Here is a 6,116-nt window from a genome sequence, read left to right as displayed (position 1 = left end):
TTGATCTTGAATTTCCAAACACAGAAAAGTACCCAAATTACCCCACATGAGTGAAACATGAGAACAGAAGATCAGAAGAAATAGGAGCAGAAGTCGGCCAATCGGCCCCTCGAGCCTGCTCCGCCATTCAATAAGATCATGGCTGATCTGATCCTCACCTCAAATCTAAATTCATGTCCAATTTCCATCCCACTCCCCGTAACCCCTAATTCCCTTTACTTCTAGGAAACTGTCTATTTCTGTTTTAAATTTATTTAATGATGTAGCTTCCACAGCTTCCTGGGGCAGCAAATTCCACAGACCTACTACCCTCTGAGTGAAGAAGTTTCTCCTCATCTCAGTTTGAAAGAGCAGCCCCTTATTCTAAGATTATGCCCCCTAGTTCTAGTTTCACCCATCCTTGGGAACATCCTTACCGCATCCTATGTTTCATACTATTACCTAACACAATTGGCCAACTTGGTTCTGATGAAAGGTCATTGACCTGAAACATTATCTCTGTTCCGCTCTCCACAGATGCTGCCTGACCTGCTGAGGGTTTCCAGCATTTTCTCTGTTATCAGAGTATCACTTCCCTCATCACCTAACTACACTCCTCCACTAGATGTCGCCTTGTGGTACAAACAGGCTCCTTCCGCACAGCCAGGTGTTCTGCTTTAGGCATTAATTATAACTATAACTTTTGAACTTGTTAGTTAAAACATATGGCCTTTCCCATTGACCAGAAAGCAGAATGGTGTTCATCTCTCACCAGTACAGCCCTTTCCCGCTGCGTCAGCTTGGAATGATACGTAGCAATCGTACAGATGTCACAACTCTCCTGCTTCCCTGTGAAGCTGGTAAGACGAATAGCACACAATGCTGCCTGACACACATACACACCAGCTCTGAATGATTTAAAGGCCTTGTTATGATTGTCAGGGAATTGTTTATATCAAAAGGATAATTAAACTTACGAGTATTATGATATCAGCTACAATCCAAGAGTTTCTGGACTTCAGAATCTACTATTAAACATATGCATGCATATAAAATGAAGCAAATCCGACTTATGATTGCAGTTTCATTCTCCCAAAAGAGATTTATAGTTCCTTACCTGAGAAGCAAAAGCTAAAGGTTAATATTACTTCAATATAAAGACTAACTCTTTCCTGACAATACAGCTACCCAAAACTAATATAACACCTCAAACTGATAGAGCTTCTCAAATTAAACAGTACTTCAAACTAATACAGTACATCAAACAAATACAACACCTTAAACTAATACAGTACCTCAAATCGATACAGAACCTGGAACTAATATAGTACCTCAAACTAATACAGCATCTCAATCTAATATAGTATCTCAAACTAATAAAGTACCTCAAACTAATAGACAACATCAAACGAATACAACACCTTAATCTAATGCAGCACCTCAAATTGATACAGAATTTGAAACTAATTCAATACCACAAAACTACTACAACACCTCAAACTAATAGAGCACCTCAAGCTAATACAGTATCTCAAACTAACACAGTACCGCAAACTAATAGAGCACCTCACACTATTACAACACCTCAAACTAATCCAGCACCTCAAACTGATACAGCACCTCAAGCTAATACAGGACCTCAAACTAATATAGTACCTCAAATTAGTACAGCATCTTAAACGAATACAGCACTTCAAACTAATACTGTACATCGAATTAATACAGTATCTAAACAAATACAGTACCTCACACTAATACCATATCTCGAATTAATACAGTACCTCAAACAAATACAGCACTTCAAACTAATAGAGTACCTCAATCAATACAGCACCTCAAGTTAATAGTTTTCCTCAAACTAATACAGTACCTCGAATTAATGCAGTACCTCAAACAAATACAGCACCTCAAACTAATAGTGTTCCTCAAACAAATACAGCACCTCAAACTAATAGTGTTCCTCAAACAAATCCAGCACCTCAAACTAATACAGTACCCCAAAACTAATCACTAACTGAAATGTCAAAGTCCGACCAGGACAAGCAGGTTCACCTTGACAGGCGGAGGATCTGTTAAGAGGATATTAAGCTGCAGGAGAAAGTCCCATGCAGGAACTGCAGTTGCATTCAATTAATTTCGAGTCTTTTCTCAACATTAGAGCAGAGAAACACGTGGTATGTAATATCACCGCAGGGCCTTCCATGGTCGGCCTAATTCAGTACAACATCCCCAGCACACTGAATCTGAAGCTCATCACGAGATGCATTTCGAGTAACCTTTGCTGATTTGTTGCAGTTCAGTTTGGGTGCAAATAGAGTTGTTTCTTTACGAACATAGCTTTATTGTGGCGAGGGGTATTTGAGTTTGTACCGGGCAATTTGTAGCTGCCCATTGTTAATTGATCTTCAATTGACTCAATACATTTCAATTAAACTATCACAAAAAGACGGACTATTCCTGCACCCACTCCCCACCACCCCCACCCCCAATGTTCCAACTCACGCCACTTCTCCATCGCTACTTCTGCCAATCTCTAACTCTGTTTCTATTTATAAATCTACCTATCGTGCTCACTTTCTACTAATTTTATGTTCCTTTATCTCTATCAAATATATACATTTTTTCCAAAAGGTTGGCCGCGCTGTCCTCCATTTTGTCCAAGGTGGTGGCCAAGCTGGCCTCCATTTTGTCCAAGGTGGTGGCCAAGCTGTCCTCCATTTTGTCCAAGGTGGTGGCCAAGCTGTCCTCCATTTTGTCCAAGGTGGTGGCCAAGCTGGCCTCCACTTTGTCCAAGGTGGTGGCCAAGCTGTCCTCCATTTTGTCCAATGTGGTGGCCAAGCTGGCCTCCACTATGTCCAAGGTGGTGGCAAGGCTGTGCTCCATTTTCTCCAATGTGGTGGCCAAGCTGTCCTCCATTTTGTCCAAGATGGTGGCCAAGCTGTCCTCCATTTTGTCCAATGTGGTATCCAAGCTGGCTTCCATTTTGGCATGGGAGCCGCGCCAGCGGCCTTTTTTTAAAATGGTGGTCGCGCTCGCCCCCATTTTGTCCGGGACGGACTCCCCGCTGGCCTCCATTTCGTCCAAGCCCGGCTGCCGTACCTGCAGCCGTGCTGCCCCTGTGCAAATAGACTTCAAAATATAACAAAACATCATAAATATACAGGTAATATACATATATTATAAACACAAGTTGTTGTTGTTGTTGGTGGCGGTGGTGGTCTGAAGATAAAGACCACCACTCTGGCATCATTCTGGGCTGACTGGGTGCACCCAGGCATCATTCTGGGTTCACTGCGGGATCACTGGGGACACTCGGTTGGACACTTGGTGCCATCTGACCAAGATGGCGGCGGCGCAGAAGCCTTTTTTCCAAAAGGTTGGCCGCGCTGTGCTCCATTTTGTCCAAGGTGTCCGTCCCCTAATATCACCCACAGTCATTTCTCGGCTGCAATCCTCAACCTGCCCTTTAACTGTCCTCGTCTCAGAGACTCACAATTCATATTTTAACTGGGAAACTGCAGGAACAGAGTGAAACGGGTCTGCTCGTGTCCCTGGATTCAGTGCACACTGCGGAGACATCTGTCTAAATTATAAATGAAACACCAGGAGTGAACATGGTCAATATAGTTATATAAAAGCTGTAAATGAAGCCGTTTATTATTGTTGGATCAGTCCTGTATGAGAACAGATTTAAACGTTATTCCTGAGAGAGGTCTGATTAAGTAATATCGTGGACTTTGAGATGTTTGTGTTTTATTCACAACATTATTTACATCGGAGTCAAAGCTGCTGATATAATGTGTTTGTTAAACTGACTGTAACTAATAGCAATGGTCAGGGGTAAAACCGTGTCAGTGGAGACTTATCCCCTGTATAAATCAGGGCTTGTTGGAATGGATCAGCTCAGAGTGCCTGCTGGAGCTGTGGTTTCCAGGCCAACAGAAGTCAGTGCTTCTCACAGAAATGGGATATCCAGTAATCCATCAGATAATACGCATTTATTATCCAGTTCTTGCAGCCATTGGAGTTCCAGGTAAGCCGTTATCTCAGCTGTTAATGGTGTAAATCGGTGTTGACTCTGCTGCTGTACTTGGCAAATTCTTTTTTGTCCCTATATATTTTACACAGTCACCTGTTCTGTTCTATTGGTTGAATGATGGAATGTGTTAAGTCTCTGCTCTTTCGCTATTGAGGCGCTGCATTATATCTGTCATGAATTTGTCTATCCAACCCTGGCATTGTTGCTGCATTATTCTCTGTACTGAATGTATTGGGCTAAGAGTTGGTATCAGACCATCAGGAGATGATAACAGTTTCTTGTTGTGGAACTAACCTGTCCTGGAATATACTTTCATCAATGTGTTTTCAGTGATTGATAATGAGACAGCTCACGGTCTCAGTGTTACAAGGAGGCAGCGGAATGTCTTCCCTCCCCAATAATATACTTCAGTTTAACTGGGATTTCAATGTATTTATTGGTGATCACTGTTATGAAATATTATTTCATTATGTGTGTATCTGACGCCGCTTCAGATGGCTGGTTAATGAACTGAGTTTTCTGCTGACTCTTTCACATCTCCTTCTCTGCTTCACTGTGGATGAATTCACTGACTGTCACTGGGCTTCACTGTAAAATGAAATGTTTTGATGTTTTGTGGTCTCAATTTGCACTGTCCCTGTTGGAATCAGCAGCCCTTCTATGCACCTGTAGTTTATAAGTATGATGTTGGCGTTTTGTAAATTCAACAATCCCGCCATCTATCCCTGTACCCTATAATTACAGGTGAAGGAATCTCAATTATTGTGAGATCTGCCTGGGAGAGGGATTCGATTCTGTTTATTCCATGATTTGTAGATGAAGTGAACAGTGTAGGTGAACAGGTGGAGAGTTGGATGATCTGTGGACATATTAAACTATTCCACAGAGGCTTCACTATTTAACAAACTGACACTGAGAATAGGATCGGTGGAACACGGGGCTGGTGAACAGAATACAGGCACAGGATGATAGGATTTAATCGGATATGAAAATTGACTTGAGATAGGGAGTAGAGTGAGTGATAGAGAGGGTGACTGAGAGGGAAAGCGAGAGGCTGTGGTGTGAATAATTCATTAGAATGAACTGCTGAAACTTCAAGTACAATTAAACATAGAAAAAATGACTTGACTGTGTTATTATGGTATGGTCAGATTGGGTGAGTTTTTATTGTGGGACTCGCTCCTCATGTTTATATCCCTGTCAGGTCCTCAGTCTGTTTTTGTGAATGTTCCTTGTTTTCCAACTTAACACTAAACATAATTAAAATTTGCTGAAAAAAATATAATCAGAAATGTCTTGATCGTAATGAATTGTTCGGATACAGTACGTTAAAGTTAGGTGAATTCAATAAACAACGAGGTTGATTTAATTAAAACATTTAAATTTAATTTCAAGTGAATTACAAAGTACATTTATTGTACACATTTTACAACTGCACAGTTTCCCTGACATCAATAACCACAGAAATGAACTGTTGAATGTATTAGTTGGATTGTGTTAGTGGGACCCATAGATTAGATTTCCTCTCACACTCTGCTGCAGTCTCTCCCTGTGAATCCCAGCCTCTCCTCCCACTGCATTGAATCCTCTGTCTCCTCATCCGTTGCTTCAATTTGTTAGCTTTCCCAAACCATCTGCTCCTGACTCCCCTCCAGCTCCTACATGTCCTTTTCCTTGTCTCCCTCCCAATCTCACTCACTGGCTCGGTCTCCAGCTGCCTTTCCCATTTAGTGCCAGCCACTGTCGGCTCTCTTAACCCAGAAAAATAAACCAGCTGAACCTCCCCCTGTCCCCTCACATTCCCCACCCTTCCCCCTCTTTCCCGTCAGTCTGGAAGCCAAATCTGGCTTTAATCCGCTGGATTCCCGGTGTGTAAAACCCCTTCTCCCTTCCCCACCGGCACTGCGCCCTCACTCAGCCCTTCCAGTGGATCCGGTGCTCACTTTATTCACTTTCTGTATCCATCTCCCAATTCATTATTGATCATTGTGTTTAAAAACATCTCTCTGCCCGAAAGCGCTGCCCAGGTCAATCAATCACTTTCCACCCTTCGATGCAGCAACAAAGCTGGAAATTTCACGCCAGATCCTCTCAAACT

This window comes from Heptranchias perlo, unplaced genomic scaffold (assembly GCF_035084215.1).
Source record: "Heptranchias perlo isolate sHepPer1 unplaced genomic scaffold, sHepPer1.hap1 HAP1_SCAFFOLD_59, whole genome shotgun sequence".
Lineage (NCBI taxonomy): Eukaryota > Metazoa > Chordata > Chondrichthyes > Hexanchiformes > Hexanchidae > Heptranchias > Heptranchias perlo.
The sequence above is the reverse complement of the archived record's forward strand: the minus strand, read 5'-3'. Positions refer to the sequence as shown.